The sequence below is a fragment of the Anser cygnoides genome, chromosome 6 (assembly GCF_040182565.1).
Source record: "Anser cygnoides isolate HZ-2024a breed goose chromosome 6, Taihu_goose_T2T_genome, whole genome shotgun sequence".
NCBI lineage: Eukaryota > Metazoa > Chordata > Aves > Anseriformes > Anatidae > Anser > Anser cygnoides.
In genome coordinates, this window is record NC_089878.1 from 8,982,486 (window position 1) to 8,996,700 (window position 14,215).

A 14,215-nucleotide genomic window follows, 5' to 3' on the forward strand; every position below is an offset into this window, starting at 1 on the left:
AGACTAACGTGAAACTAGTTATGAAACATAGTTTCATGAAACTATGAAAGTTAGACTAACATGAAACATTAGGGGAATAAAGTTTGTGCGAGGTGGAAAGACCTGTTGGTTTTAGCAGGGAAAAGCCTCTGAAGAGTTCAAACCGTAGGAACATGTGCTATCCCTTTCCATCTGTTAGCAATACCTGCGGGTGCAGGGTTCACTGCCACCAAGTGACTGCCTGGCCCAGGACTACAGTGCACAGTCAGGGTCTGAAAATGCTGCAGCTGCCTGCCCCAGGAGACACCTTCAGTGCCCTGTGGGTCTGCATTTGTGGGTCCTGCGTGTTTTTGCATAGTTCCAATGCAGAGTGGAGGGGGGGAGGGGGGGGGGCAAATAAAACTAGGCTTTAGTGCTGGTGTGCTGTGACCTCAGAGTGCATAATGTTGCAGTACTAATAATGATAGTTACCATGATCCCGAGCTTGTGCACAGAGTTGCACTGGGGTCAGCTTTCAGGAAAGCTGCTCTTGTGCTGAAGTTCCTTTTTAAGATAGCTTGGACTGGAAAAGGGTCAGTCACTCACAGCTTCAGTACAGCCTTTCACTCTCAGAAGGGTTCACTTGTGCTGTATCAAATAGGAAAACAGTTTGAAATATGCAGTGGATTTTGAATTATAAATGTCCAAAGCCTGCAGAAACCACTGAACCCCTCTCACTTATCATTTATAGCATCAGATCAGAATGCTTTGATTCCCCAGAGAAGGTCCTGAACATATCATGCTTAAAATTTAAAGACATCAGGAAGGTGTCCAGAGTCTCTATCTTCTTGCTTCTGTTTGTTATTGATTTGCTTGTTAACACTGTAGATAGATTGAACCGAACCCACACACACTTGCACTGTGGATCCTAAGCGCCGTGTGCCCTGTGGTGGGATGGGTATGCTAATTGCTGCCATGGGTTCCTGGCTGCCATCTCCTAGTGGGCTGGTTGTTCCAGATCAGCTTGAGCTGAGTGGTGCCAACGCCACTTCTGCAGCTGGAAAAGCTCCTCAAAGCAGAAATATGCAAACTGAACTCAGCGCCAGGACCAGAAAAGATCCTCCGTAGAGCAGTAGGACTTTGTCTCAGATAGCTTTCCCCATATCTGTGGGTTCACTTTCCAGGGTTCTTGACTGCAGACTTGTGGCTATCTGGGTGGCCTCTGAGGGCACATATTTCTATAAAGGGTGCAGATAAGAGAAAACTTAACCTAGCTTTTTCCTCTTCTGAGGAGGGGGAGAGTGAATTGTTTTCTGGAAAGCATGCAGAATGCAGGTGCTGACCTGATGTTACACATCCTAAAGCTGTGAGCAACCTCATTGCACATCTGTGCTGACCCTGCTTTGAGCAGGTGTTGGACTGGAGAGCTCCTGAGGTCCCTTCTACCCTAAATGATCCTGTGATGCTGTATGCCTCCCAGAAGTTTCTGGTCCACATCACTCACCCTTTCTGCCACAGGCTTTGCATACTGAGTGGGACTGGTACCGAGCAGAGATGGAAGTGCAGCCAGGGTATGAGGGACTTTCACCAGGTCCTGGGTGTCCTGGCACCCAGACCCACGGGAGTGTCCCACAGCCTGTGTTTCACTCTGCAGGGCCGGGTTTATGGCAGGGGTCGATAGTGAGAAGAGAGGTTTCTGTGCTTCTCAGAGCCCTAGGAGGGAATGGGTTTTCTCTTTGCTACAGCCCCTCTTTCCTTTCCCTCCCAGGTGCTTGGTCTGATATTGGCAATGCAGCTGGAGTAAGGCCTGCACGCTGTGATTATTACCTGTGATTAAACCCTGAAGGAAAAGGACAGCTTTTCCACATGGGATGCTGGTATCATCTGCTGTGAATGAAAGGTAGAAGTCAACCTGTTCAGGAGCATATCAGTCTGGATATTTGTCACCCTTCCTGAATTCTAAATTCTGTCTTTGTGCCTGCAGTTTATTCATTCCTTTAGTCCCTATTCATCTTACCTCCTTCCCCCTTTTTAAAACTATTTTTCAGATGCCTAAATGAGCGGCTTTGCAAAACACACAGTGTGTTTTCCTTATGTTTTTGCCCAGTCTAAGAATAAATTATAGCTTAAACTTGGGAATGCTGCATCTGTCACTGGTTGTAAAGCGGCCTTGAAGAATTTTGCCTTGGCAAGCCATAATTGCTGATAACTGCTCCTTTTATGCAAATCTCAGCGTGCGTGGGACTGCTAATGTGGTGGTGGGCTCAGCAGAGGCACGCAGCTGCAGCAGGCAGGACAGCTTCGCGGGCGCCGCTCTGCATTGCAATGGGATGCCCCAGGAAGCTGGTTTTTAAATGATTGTTAGGTTAGATATCTGTAAACAAGCTCTGTGGTGTTGAATCCAGCCCAGAAAAGCTGACTTGTTTAAGTTCTTCCTCATCCCTAAATTGGTCTTCTGCCTTTTTTTAAAAGGCAAGGAAATTACCTTTTGAGCTGTGGTTGCTTTTATTGCCTGGCTCCCTTGCCTTTGGTGGTAAATACAACTGCAGTACGATCACACTGCCTGCCAGCTCAGCTTGTGGAGCTCTCGCTGAATTACTACTCCCTTCTTACCTGCTGCTCCCTCATCATGGGAGCACTTACTGCTTGGCAGAAGCTGGAGGTATTAAGTCGTAAGGCTGCCAGTCCTATCCTTGGCCTCCAGATGTGGTTATGGTGCTGAGGGCATGGCCTCGCAGCCTCTGAGCTGCAGTAACCCCTGCCTACCCTGCAAGAAATAAGGTGACTCACCCTCTTTCTGCTCCTTCAGCAAAAGTTACTGCTTAAGGGGTGGTAGCTGGGAAGAGCATTAAGATAAGGCTGTGTGCTTTGTGGAGCATCCTTTAGAGCAGTCTCTTCTTGCTTTCATGCTTTGCTGAAGCATATTGCTGGGAACCTGACCACACAGTTAGCAGGCTCAGAGACAGGTCCTGTCACAGTAACATCTCTGAGCATCATGTGCAAACCATTAGCTAGCTGGCATCTAGCTGCTGAGGTATGCACTACCAAAATTGGAGTGATTACAGAGCACGGGGGGCTCAGTGCAGCGCATGAAGCATATGTTCAATGCTACATAGCTAATAGTACACATTGTAAAGCCTGACTTATCTGGAAGGGTCAGCAAGCAAGGCAGCTGGGCAGCTGCCTGGCAGTTGTGTGGCTGTGTCTCTGCAGCCTGTTGTCAAAGGCTGATTCCAGCTGTGGATGCTCCGCTGGGGCTGGCACTTAGCAGACTTCTCCCCTTCCTCTTGCAGGGTACAACAGAGGTCCTGGTTGCCAGCGCGGGATGTGATGCAGAGGTGTAAACCCAGCAGGAGAAAACAGCTCAGGTTTGGTAAGTCTTTGTTCTCGGTTTGTTCACCAGGGAATGACTGAGTGGGTATTTGTTGTTTGTGCTACAGTGGCACTTCCCTGGGTGCTGCTGTGGGAGGCTCCTCGTGCTGGGAGGTGGGATGCTGAGCATGGATGTGCCTTGCACGTGAGAGCCAGGCACGTGGTCTCGGGGAAGGAGAGGGCTCTGTGTCATCAGCTTGGGAACGTGTCCTCCAGCATGGCCCTGCTGGGAAGGCTGCTGAGTGAAACTCCTGCCCCTTTACAACCACTTGTAACCCCGAGTATGACAGAAAACACTCTGCTGCAAATCTGTGTGGAGCGGTTGCCACAGGGAGGGAGATGGGGAGCTCCCAGAGGGAGCCTGAAATTAGGCATCACCCAGGTGTTCTGAATGAATCCAAGCCATGTGGTAAGTAAGCCATTTAAAAATACTTCAGGAGAGTGAGGCTATCCTTCCTTTTTACATGTGATGGGGTTGTATTCCTTGGAAAGTGTGGTGGCACTCTATGGGACACAAGGTAGCGCTGACCTCAGTGTGTGTGTCTGCTGTACAGGGATATGTGTTACCAGCTTGCACCACTGGGACTTCTGTTAGCTGGCTCCATTTGCATTACCAGCAGCTCGCAAGAGCAGAGGCAATATTTTGTTGCTGTAGTTGAGTTTGGCAGGTACAGTTATCAATGCCACCATGTCTGTGTCTTCTCATTTATCTGTTCATGGCCAGGCTCCTCCTACTTTGTCAGATTTCACTTGGTGAGGAAGAAATAGGGTCTTGATTGTACTCCAGTGTCTGCAGGGAGCATATCAGCCTGGGTAGTTCCTGCTGGCTCCTGCTCTGTTTCCATTGCCTTTGCTGCAGCAAGCTCTTAGCTCCTGTTTGCTGGCACAGGTGTGTGATACCACTGCTGCAGGCCGAGCTGGGGTACAAAGGCCACAGTAAAACACAAATAGCACACCTTACTTTTTCCTGGCTCTTTGCGTCCACCTGGGGGGTGGTTTTCATCTGTCTGTTTACAGCACAACTGCATGAAAACTTTGGGGCAGCATTGCTGTACAGCAGCATGATGTGCGGGGCAAGGACATAGGATTAAGATTAAATTAGGATGTTACCCCCATCTGGTCCTTGTTCTGCCTGCAGTGCTTTCCGGGTTTGGGCCACTAACTTAGCTCTTGCCTGTGAAATTGAAAGAAGATGCAGGTCTTATCACTGCGCTGTTGCATCTGTCAGACTTCATACAGTGTGTCTGGGCTTCTTTGGAGGCAAGGTGCACACAGTTTGAACCATGCCTTTGCAAAACAGAAAGCAAAAGTGACATTGGGGTCATCCTTGTGAACCCTGCTAACGAACTGATTGCTGCCTTTCTAGTACCTAGAATAGCAATGGAGGAAAAAAAACTGTTTGAAAGCTTGGAGACAAAAATCCCTTGAAGGCAGGGTTTTCACAGGAAGGGCTGAATATGAGGTGAAATAAATTTTACTGTGATTCTCTCCACTTGTTCTAGACATATAAATATTGTATGGGTAGCCTATATTAATTACCTAGAGGTCTTCATTATAGTCTGAGGAGACCAGGAATAGTTGGTAGGATTATGCCCATTAAGGAATGATTATACCCATTCTACAGATGCGCCATATAGATTCACAAAGGGAATCATTTTGCTTAACAAAAGTTCTGAGGTTATGGTAGTTTGGAGTCCTTGTTCTTCCCAGCAGTATCTCCCTGGCAAAGGAATGCACCAAGCCTTTTGCTTGGAGACTACAGGAGATCATTAAGGGAAAAGGAGTATTGAAACTTGCCAACCAGAAAGGGTGTCTCACGTACGTGACAGAAGTCAGTGCCATCAGATGTCTTGGCTGGCAAGCACACAGCAAGATAAAGAGAAGAATCAGATCTTTGTGTGGTTAACAAAACAGTCAGTAGTGAAAGGGGGAGGACTTGGGGGAATTTTGGAGGGACAACACTCATGGTTAAGGCTACCAAACGGCTTGCAAAGGAAGAACATTCCTTTGTAAGGAAGGAATTTCCCCCCAGCAGCTTTTCTGCAGCACTTCTTTCACTTCTTTTGCTCTGGAGAAGCTGGTGTGTGTGCTAGCTCCACCAGTGTTTGTTCTGAGTCACAGTGGTGCTCCTTGGGCCTGGCATTTCAAAGCCTTTGCACTGCTGCCTTTACAGCACACGATAGATTTGCCTGGAGGAGAACACTGCAGGGGCATACACTGAAGTGTGACTCCAAAACGCTGCGTTTAATATTGTCTAAGACCCCTGCAAAATATAATGAGAGCAGATAGCACATCTAGTCTGTTCCCCTAATACCCACTTATTCTTCAGCTAGCAGTAGCTCTGAGGCAGGTTACTGCAGGATGATGAAATTAAGTAGATAGTTTAAAATTCCTGGTGTAATCATTGATTTTTCCTGTTGAGACAGTCCTGGTTTAGACCAGGAAACAAGGGAGGTGGGAGCCTTTGTGAGCTCCCATGGCAATGAGCAGACCAGCCAGGGCACCCGTGTCTAAGTGGTGGTTACCTCTGAGCCTGGAAGATCACCACAGACCTTACTGGGAGCTCAGTCCTGTCGCCCACGCTGTGTTTAGTGAAGAGGTCACTCAAGCAAGACAGAGGAAAAGATGCTCTCGATGGTCCAGCTCCCTGACTACAGTAGTGCATGTAATTATCTGGAGACAAATAGGACTGTAGATACCTCCCATAGTCACAGGCAATATTGAACAAGTGGTCTGCTTAACGGGGGCTGTACATACAAAACCATCAGCCTATTCAGCTATGTGGATGACTGGGCCCTTTTTATGTATATAAATCTGCAAATGTGTAGTAGGTTGTAAAATTTATGAGCACTTCAGCCCTTATAAATTTTTATCAAGTGTGGCCTTTAAAACCAAAGGTTTTTATTAGTATTACATGCACATTTTCATTATTGTTAACCCTCTGCTCACTCTTTGCATTATGGAGGGAGTGGGAGTAGGGAGAGAAAATAAACCCTAAAGAAAAGGTAAAGAGAAGATTTAGTTCATTGGATGAAAGTAGTGTAACCACTTTCAGGCCCACAGATTGGTGGACTAAGGCCTGATATTAAAGATTATATAATCCAGATGGGAAGAGTTTGGAGGAGGACATTCCCATTAAATTTTAACTGCCCAATGTAGTGTCGCTAAAATAAAATGTGTATCAAATAAATCACTGTTTACTATAGCTAGATGGAAATCTAATGCTTTTTTTTTGGCCAGAATTTAACTCAATAAAGAATGTAAGACATGGTGGTGTTGAAATAGGCTGGCCTGACATTTTGAGGAAGGGAGTAGTAACGTAAGCCTTAATTCTGCATCTTGCTGCTTCTTCCCTTTATCTGTGACTTGGATGTCACCCAAAGGAGTTCCAGCCAAAGCATGTGCAGAGCTGGGGGTGCCTGAGATCAGGTGAGGATGAAGCAATGTAGAGCAGGGTTGCAGGGCAGAGGCGCTGCAGATCTCCAGGGACCCTGGGGAGAGTCACGGGGGTACACAGGACATTGGATTCTCACGGACTTGTTGGTGGGGCACAGAACCTTATGCCAGTGCAGTGGGAGGATAGCCATGCTCTGTTGCAAGCTTTGGATCAGTTCTCATTCCCAGGAGTGAAATTCATAGAATCATGGAGTGCATCGTATCATAAAAGTTCATCATGTGTTCTCATGCCTCTATTTGCCTCTCTTCCCATGCTTGCTTTTTCTTCTGTGGAGTGGAGTCCTTTTTTTTTTTTTGTAAAGGAAAAACTGCTAGGATTATGTCATATTACTTAAAGTGCTTGTTCTGCTACATGTACACGGAAATTTAATTATATTGGGCATATGAAAGATGCATGAATGTTCGGTTTTGGGAAGTATGCCAAGGATATCTTCTGCATGTGTAGCTGTTTGATGTAGGCTTGTGCATGGTAATTGAATTACTGATCAAGTACTGTATCAATGAAATAATCTTGGTAAATTCTGTGTACTTGAGTAACTATAGCCTTGAGGCTGTAGTAATGGGAGTAACCCTGTTACTGATTTTTGTTGTTGTTGAATATGCATATTTCATACCTTTTAATAAGAATGCCCTTTTCTATCTGTTTCTGTGTCCTTCAGAACTCAGGTTTTTCTTTCAGTCACTTGTGAAGGGTTTTCCTGTCACTGCTTATACTGGGGGACTTCTCAGATGTCCTTCTCACGGCCTGCTGCTGCCTTCCTCCTCAGCCACAGGGAATTCTGCTGCAATGCTGCTCCGGTTAAACACTCTCTGCTTTCCCCCTCCCCATCCCACGGCCCTTGTGGGACAGGAAAAGCAGGACATTCTCTTTTTCTTCTAAATGCTTTCCATGCAAAAACTCCTCGCTCTAATTCTGTGGGGTTTTGTGGGAAAGTCCATTTACATCTCCATTCTTTCTGCTCCATCTGTCCTTATCTACCCTTCATATTGTCAGGGGGACTTCCTGTTACGGGACAGGGACATGGCAGTCGCAAATGTGTCCTCAGTGTGTCCCGGGTGAATTATTCCAGGCCAGAAGCGTGCATTGTGCCAGATGCGGGCTCACAGAGAAGTGTGTAACGTGTTACTTCATCTTTAAGAGACAAATGGGACCAGAAGTGAGTCCATGAAGATACTGTTATTATTATTATTATGGTTTCAAAAGTAATTAGTTTGTCTCTCCCATCCTTTCTTGTATGTTATTTCTCTCCTCTCCACTAGGTTGCTCAGTAGGTAGGCTCTGGTCCAAGGGGCAGCTAAACTGATGTTTTTCACAATGTCACTATCTAACTGCAGAAAAAAAACATCTGAAGAAACAGTGAGTGTCATCCTGGGATCACTTTCTGCAAACTGTTGTTGCAGATGCTCCCAGACAGCATAGGATGGCAAATATAGTAGCTCATGACAGTAAATCCATGTAGATAAGATGCAGCCCACTTCCATATGAGGACATGTATGGTATGCGGTGGATAGACTTGGGTAGAAGTTATTTTGCAGGCCTTCATTATGGAGTTGATCCGAATCCCGAAGTGAGGTCTGAGCACTTACTTTGCACTTTTCTTAGAGCAAAGCTGTTTACTTCACCCTTGTCAGTACTAGACATGACTTACAGTATAAATGGCAATAAACTACATGACTGATAAAGGTCATTCAAACTCAGTTTTGGACATAGGCATTATACATGAATTCCTATGGTATGCCATTGGCAAGAAAAGTGGTCTTAAAAATGAACCCAGAGCTCCTGTCTTGAAATGCATGATTTATGAAATGCACTTAGTCAATTCCTTTTGATATTTTAGAGACTGAAGATTTTAAAGAAAATGTCTGACTTCTTGAAATCATTCATTGTTCATTGCATTATGCATTGTATTGTTACAAGTTGGATCTGATGCGCTCCTTTAGCAGCTATAGTCCCTGGTGGCATGTTCCAGCAATTTCTTCATGCTTTCAGGAGGTTTTCCAGTAAAACCGAACCTCAGCATCATGCTCAAGAGATGAGGTGTGCAGAACCGGCCTTTGCTCAGCTGGAGCAACAGCGCTTGGGGACATATTAAGAATTTCTCTTGGATGCAGCTGATGCGTGGGGAATTGAGTGACCACTCTTCGGGTTTCATGAACAAAAGCTTGCCTCTGGATGAGAACCGCCTGATCACTGAAATAAATCCTTCAGTGATCAGAGTCTGGCAAGAGCTGAGCAGGTCTTGGACTGCACAGCCTGGCTTGGGAGGGAGGAAGAACGTCAGGGAGATGCGTTGAAACCTCTGCTTAGCATTGCGCTGCCCTGTCCAAGGGAGAATCGAACTCTTCACTTTGCATGTTGCTAATGGGTCTTTTTCAGCAGTTGCAGCTGCCAAAACCAGAGGGTCGGGTTTTATTCTTTCTCTGGGTCTTGTTGCTTTTGTGTTCTGTTTTTTTCTTTTTTTCCTATTTAAATAAAAGAGGAAAGAAAAATCAAAATAAGCAATTACCAGCCATTAGTATGCTTCCACTTGCTGCTTCTGTCCACATTTTTGAGAACTCAGATGCAAATCCCCCACTAGCAAGAAGAATCCACTGTTAGTTCTTTGATCCCTATTAGGGCTGATGCGTGAAACAAAAGAGGGAGGAATGTTTGATTTTCTTAAACTTGGATGACCCTATAAAAGAGACACTAGAAACAATGTCTTCACTAATAAACTGAACAGAAGTGATGTAAATACTTCCAAACACCACTTTCTAGATAGTGATCTAGCAAGCTGAACACTGCAACTGTTCATTCTTTGAGGTGAGAAAAGCCAACGTTTGACATTACATTTACAAAAACATCTTGTTTCTTGTCACTGATAGTAGGTGGTGCAGGAACTTAAATTTCAAACTGTTTTTTTCCACCTTCTTTTCTTTCCCAAACTACTTTTTGTGGCATTCCACCTTGATGCAATCAAACTATAGTTTCATTCACTTCTTTTTAATGTTTCATATTAAATAGAGCAGCCAAGGGAGAAAAACACCAGTCTGAGGCTATATTGTATCATTCTTGGTCCACTCCTTTAAGTCTTTGTTTTTTCAAATCTTCAGAATATTTAATTGCGTTTTCAGGTCAGGATGTTGTCAGGACAGAACCTGTAGTGGTTGCTTAAGTGTGGAGAACACTGCATGTGATGGGACATCTCGCCTTCCTTAACAAGGGTGCAGGTGTGGGCCTCCCAAGCATCCATCAGCACTCGCCCTCTCCCTGCTTCCACAGACCTGGAGCAAGTCTCTGTTTTCTCCTGCTGCTTGTGTCTCCCAAATGTAAATGAACACAAATCTCTTGCGAGGGAGCGAGTGCTGCACAGGCCTGCTGCATCACCAGCATGTCTAACTGCTGAGAGGATGCCTGACCTCAGAGGAGCGTGTTGACTCAGAGCAGCTGGGGGCACAACCTAGCTCTCTGCGCTTTCTCTGTCTGCCGTATTAACTTGATTCAGAGTGGCAAGGATTATGGTTTGGGGACTGCTACCTAACCACCAGGCAGAAGGCAGTAGCAAAGATGCATTTATGGTTATTTTTACACAATTCCGTGGCCAATGAAAATTTCTGAAGTTTGTGTAATGCTTTTCACCCAGGGTCACTGATGTACAGATTCTGCTAGACCTTTAAAATCAGCAGTGCCTCAGGCTTAGTGGTGCTGTCACTTCCCTTTACCCCTGCCTTTTTCCCAGTCTCGTACAGTTCAATACTTGCATCTCCCTCACCACTGCTGTGCAATTTGGCTCCAGTTGCACTAAAGCCCTGAGGCCAATTCTTTATAAAAATCAGCCAGTAGTACCACTGGGTGCTGTTAGTTAAAATGCAGCTTTGGCTAGCTTTTTGCCACAAGAAAATATCCCTGTATGACCCAGGCGTGGGAAGGGGTTGTCGTGCAGCTTCCCCTGGACTTCTGTGCCATCTGGGAAAGGGGAGTGAGACTACGCCAGACTTGTGCCCTCTTCATTGCCCCTGTCCTCTTGCTTGGAAGAGGGGTGGTGCCCCTTGCAGGTAGGCAATCTTGCTCCTGCAACAGGGAAATAAATTTTCTCAGTGTGAATCAGATTTTAAGTCCCTTTCATGTCATGGGATGTAATTTTAATAGCACCCAATTATCTGTTTTTAAAGATGCCTTTTAAACTATGCTTTCTCAAGAGGTTTTAAAGAGGTCTCCTAAAAGGCTGTGTTTTTTATTTTTAATAAAATGAAAGTTATTTTATACTCCTGAAAATGCTCTGATTTCCTATTGCCTCCCACCTAGAGAAGATGGAGAAGAGATGCCCAAGAAGATGAGCTCTGCTTCCTCCTTTGGGAGCATGGTGAAGGGCTGGGCAGAGCTGGCGCTGCTGGAGCACCCCTGTGCTGGCCTGTGGGGAACGTGTCTGTGTCCTGTGGTGGCCGGGCCACAGGGGCAGCGGAGACGGGCTGGTGTTAGACTGCCCTCAAATCATGGTGTACCTGATTATTATTTGCAAGGTTTCCTGAAGAGTCAGGATGCTTCCAGTACACACAAAACTGGCATTGAAGATGTGTTAACTTCACTAACTCTTTACAGAGATTCATGGCAGGTGTTTTAAAAAGGGAAATAGATGGCAAAAATAACTGGTAATAAAGGAAAGAGAAAGGAAAGGAAGAAGAAGCTCCCCCCTCTACCCAAACCCAAGAAGTTAAATTGTTCACGCAGAGCTATGAATAGATTTCAGGGAATTGCCAATTCGAGGGATCTGCATTATTCTGAGATTAGAAAAAGCAGTAAACGAGTTTGTTAAATTTCTTGGAGATTCTGTTGTTGTTCTATATGTTAATTTCAATTTCTAATCTAATTAAAGTATTTAGTTTAAAAGTGCCATAAAAGGAATTCTTGAGATGCTTTCCAAGGCATGTTTAAACATTAAAGAAAACAAAACGACAAGCCTTGTGATGCAGTGTGTCAGGTATGTTGTCTCAGAAGGAGTATTTCAAATAAGTGGTCATGTTTAAAAACCTATATGAACAGCACCCTTCAAAAGCCTGTGGTAGAAAGGTAGTCCATGGAGATTGCTACTATAGAAAATATTGCGCTGCTGACGCTTACTTACACTTTCCTCAGCAAAATGAGGTAATGAGACCGCTTCAGCTTTCTGTGCTCGTATGAATGCTAACTTCATTGTTTAAAATGTAAATAAGAGTGGGAATGTTATTAAATAAACATGGTAAACAGTTTGGCTGTCCCTTAGGAAGTGGTTGCTACTGTGGTGTCCAAGTGGAGGTGATGGGCAGGTTTAGTGAAGGGAAGCTATCATTAGTGGTTTCATTTCACATGGAGATTAATAACCATACTTTCTATTCCTTTCTTGTTACATTAAAATTTAGTTACGACAGCAAATAATCTGTTTTTATAGGATAAAAAAAACAGGAGAATAGAAGCTCAGGAGCAACTGTCTTGGGGTAACGTGCAGAAGGACGCAGTTCCTAATGCAGATAGAGGAAGACATTTATTGGTTTCTTGACCCTAGAGCTGACTCAGTAGAAAAGTCTTGGCTAAATACGTGCTTGTTTGTGTGTATGTGTTCTTAATAAAATCTTTTCTGGTTCTATTCTCCTTGCAGTTGTGGACTGAAGACAAATATTGCTGATAAAATGAAGGTCAGCAATTTAACAGCTTCTTGCAGAAAAGATTTTGAGGTGAGTGAAATTAACAGTTATCTGAATGAGGTATTTTGCCCATGAGGAGCTGAAAGCTCAAAAACTTTAATGTCACCCATAGGCAGTCAGGATTTTCCAGAATAGCAGAATTCATAATTTTGGGAACAAACAGAGGAACTGGGAGCTCTGTGACAACTCATGGAGATCTGAACTGATACAGGGGCCAGTTGTGCAAGATCATGCTCTAGCCTGAAAGCTTTTGGCTCTAGTCTCTGATTTACCAGGGAGATCAACTGATCGAAGTGACAAAGGATTTTCTTTCTATTCAGTGGATGTGAAATACTTAGAGCTAAGCTAAGTTTCAGATCCTGCTGGCTCTGAGGGTACAGGGACCAAAAAGTGGGAGGTTGTAACAGCAGCTGGACTGGGACAGATCAGATGCCCCAGGAAGATCCAGGGAACTACAGAGCGGTGAGCTTCACCTCTGTGCCTGGGCAGATCCTCCTGCAAGCAGTGTTAAGGCGCATGTAGGACAAGGAGGTGACCTGAGACAGCCAGCATGGCTTCACCAAGGGCAGATTGTGCCTGACCAATCTGGTAGCCTTTTATGATGGAGCAACTGCATCAGTTGACAAGGGCAGACTGACTGATGTCATCTCCCTAGACTTGTGTAAGGCTTTTGATACTGTACCACGTGGCATCCTGATCTCTAAATTGGAAAGATAGGGATTCGAAGGGTGGGCCATTTGGTGGATAAGGAATTGGCTTGCAGGCAGCACCCAGAGAGGGGTGGTCAATGGTTCTATGTCCAAGTGGAAGCTGGTTATGAGTGGTGTCCCTCAGGGGTCTGTCCTGGGACCGGTACTATTTAATATCTATCAACAACATAGGCAGTGGGATCGAGCGCACCCTCAGCAAGTTTGCAGATGACACCAAGCTGAGTGGTGTGGTTGATACAATAGAAGGAGGGGATGCCATCCAAAGGGACTCGGACAAGCAGGAGAAGTGGGCCCATGTGAACCTAATGAGGTTCAACAAGTCCAAGTGCAAGGTGCTGCACCTGGGCTGGGGCAATCCGGGACATGAGCACAGACTGGGTGAAGAATTCCTTGAGAGCAGCCCTGTAGAGAAGGACTTGAGGGTTCTTGTGGACGAAAAGCTTGACATGAGCCATCAGTGCATGCATGCTGGGGTTGTTCAGCCTGAAGAAGAGAAGGCTCCAGTGTGACCTCATTGCAGCCTTTCAGTACTTAAAGAGGGCTTATAGAAAAGGTGGAGAGCAACTTACACGGGCAGATAGTGATTGGACAAGGGGAAATTACTTTAAACTAAAAGAGGGCAGATTTAGTTTAGATGTTAGGAGGAAATTCTTTACTCAGAGAGTCGTGAGGCCCTGGCACAGGCTGCCCAGAGAAGCTGTGGATGCCCCATCCCTGGAGGTGTTCAGGGCCAGGCTGGATGGGGCCCTGGGCAACCTGGTCTGGTGGGAGGTGTCCCTGCCCACAGCCTGGGGTTGGAACTGGATGGGCTTTAAGGGCCCTTCCAACCCAAGATATTCTGTAATTCTCTAATGCCTGTCTGGGCTGTCACTGTCGGGTCTGAGCTAGAGGGCACACAGTAAACATGACTTTGGGGAAAGTCACAAGTGGGAGACTGTTCCAAAGTCTTTCTTGCTGACTACAGGCTGCAGAATTTGAGTGATGCTTCATCCATCTGGGACAAAAATTGTTACGGGAAAAAAATTATATTACCTGTACCAAAGCAGCGTCTCACAGAGGAT

At 45.4% G+C, this 14,215-nt stretch overlaps 1 long non-coding RNA gene across 14 annotated transcripts in view; it reads left to right on the forward strand.

Moving 5' to 3' along the window:
* Positions 1 to 14,215, forward strand: part of LOC106034474 (uncharacterized) — a 135,262-nt gene that overhangs the window by 56,308 nt on the left and 64,739 nt on the right. For 11 of the 14 annotated variants that reach the window (XR_010832520.1, XR_010832521.1, XR_010832527.1 and 8 more), the window contains 3 exons: positions 1,727 to 1,858; positions 3,252 to 3,331; positions 12,399 to 12,474. This is a non-coding gene — a long non-coding RNA (uncharacterized lncRNA). The remainder of the gene's footprint in view (positions 1 to 1,726; positions 1,859 to 3,251; positions 3,332 to 12,398; positions 12,475 to 14,215) is intronic. The other 3 variants (XR_010832528.1, XR_010832531.1, XR_010832530.1) reach the window with 2 other exon arrangements.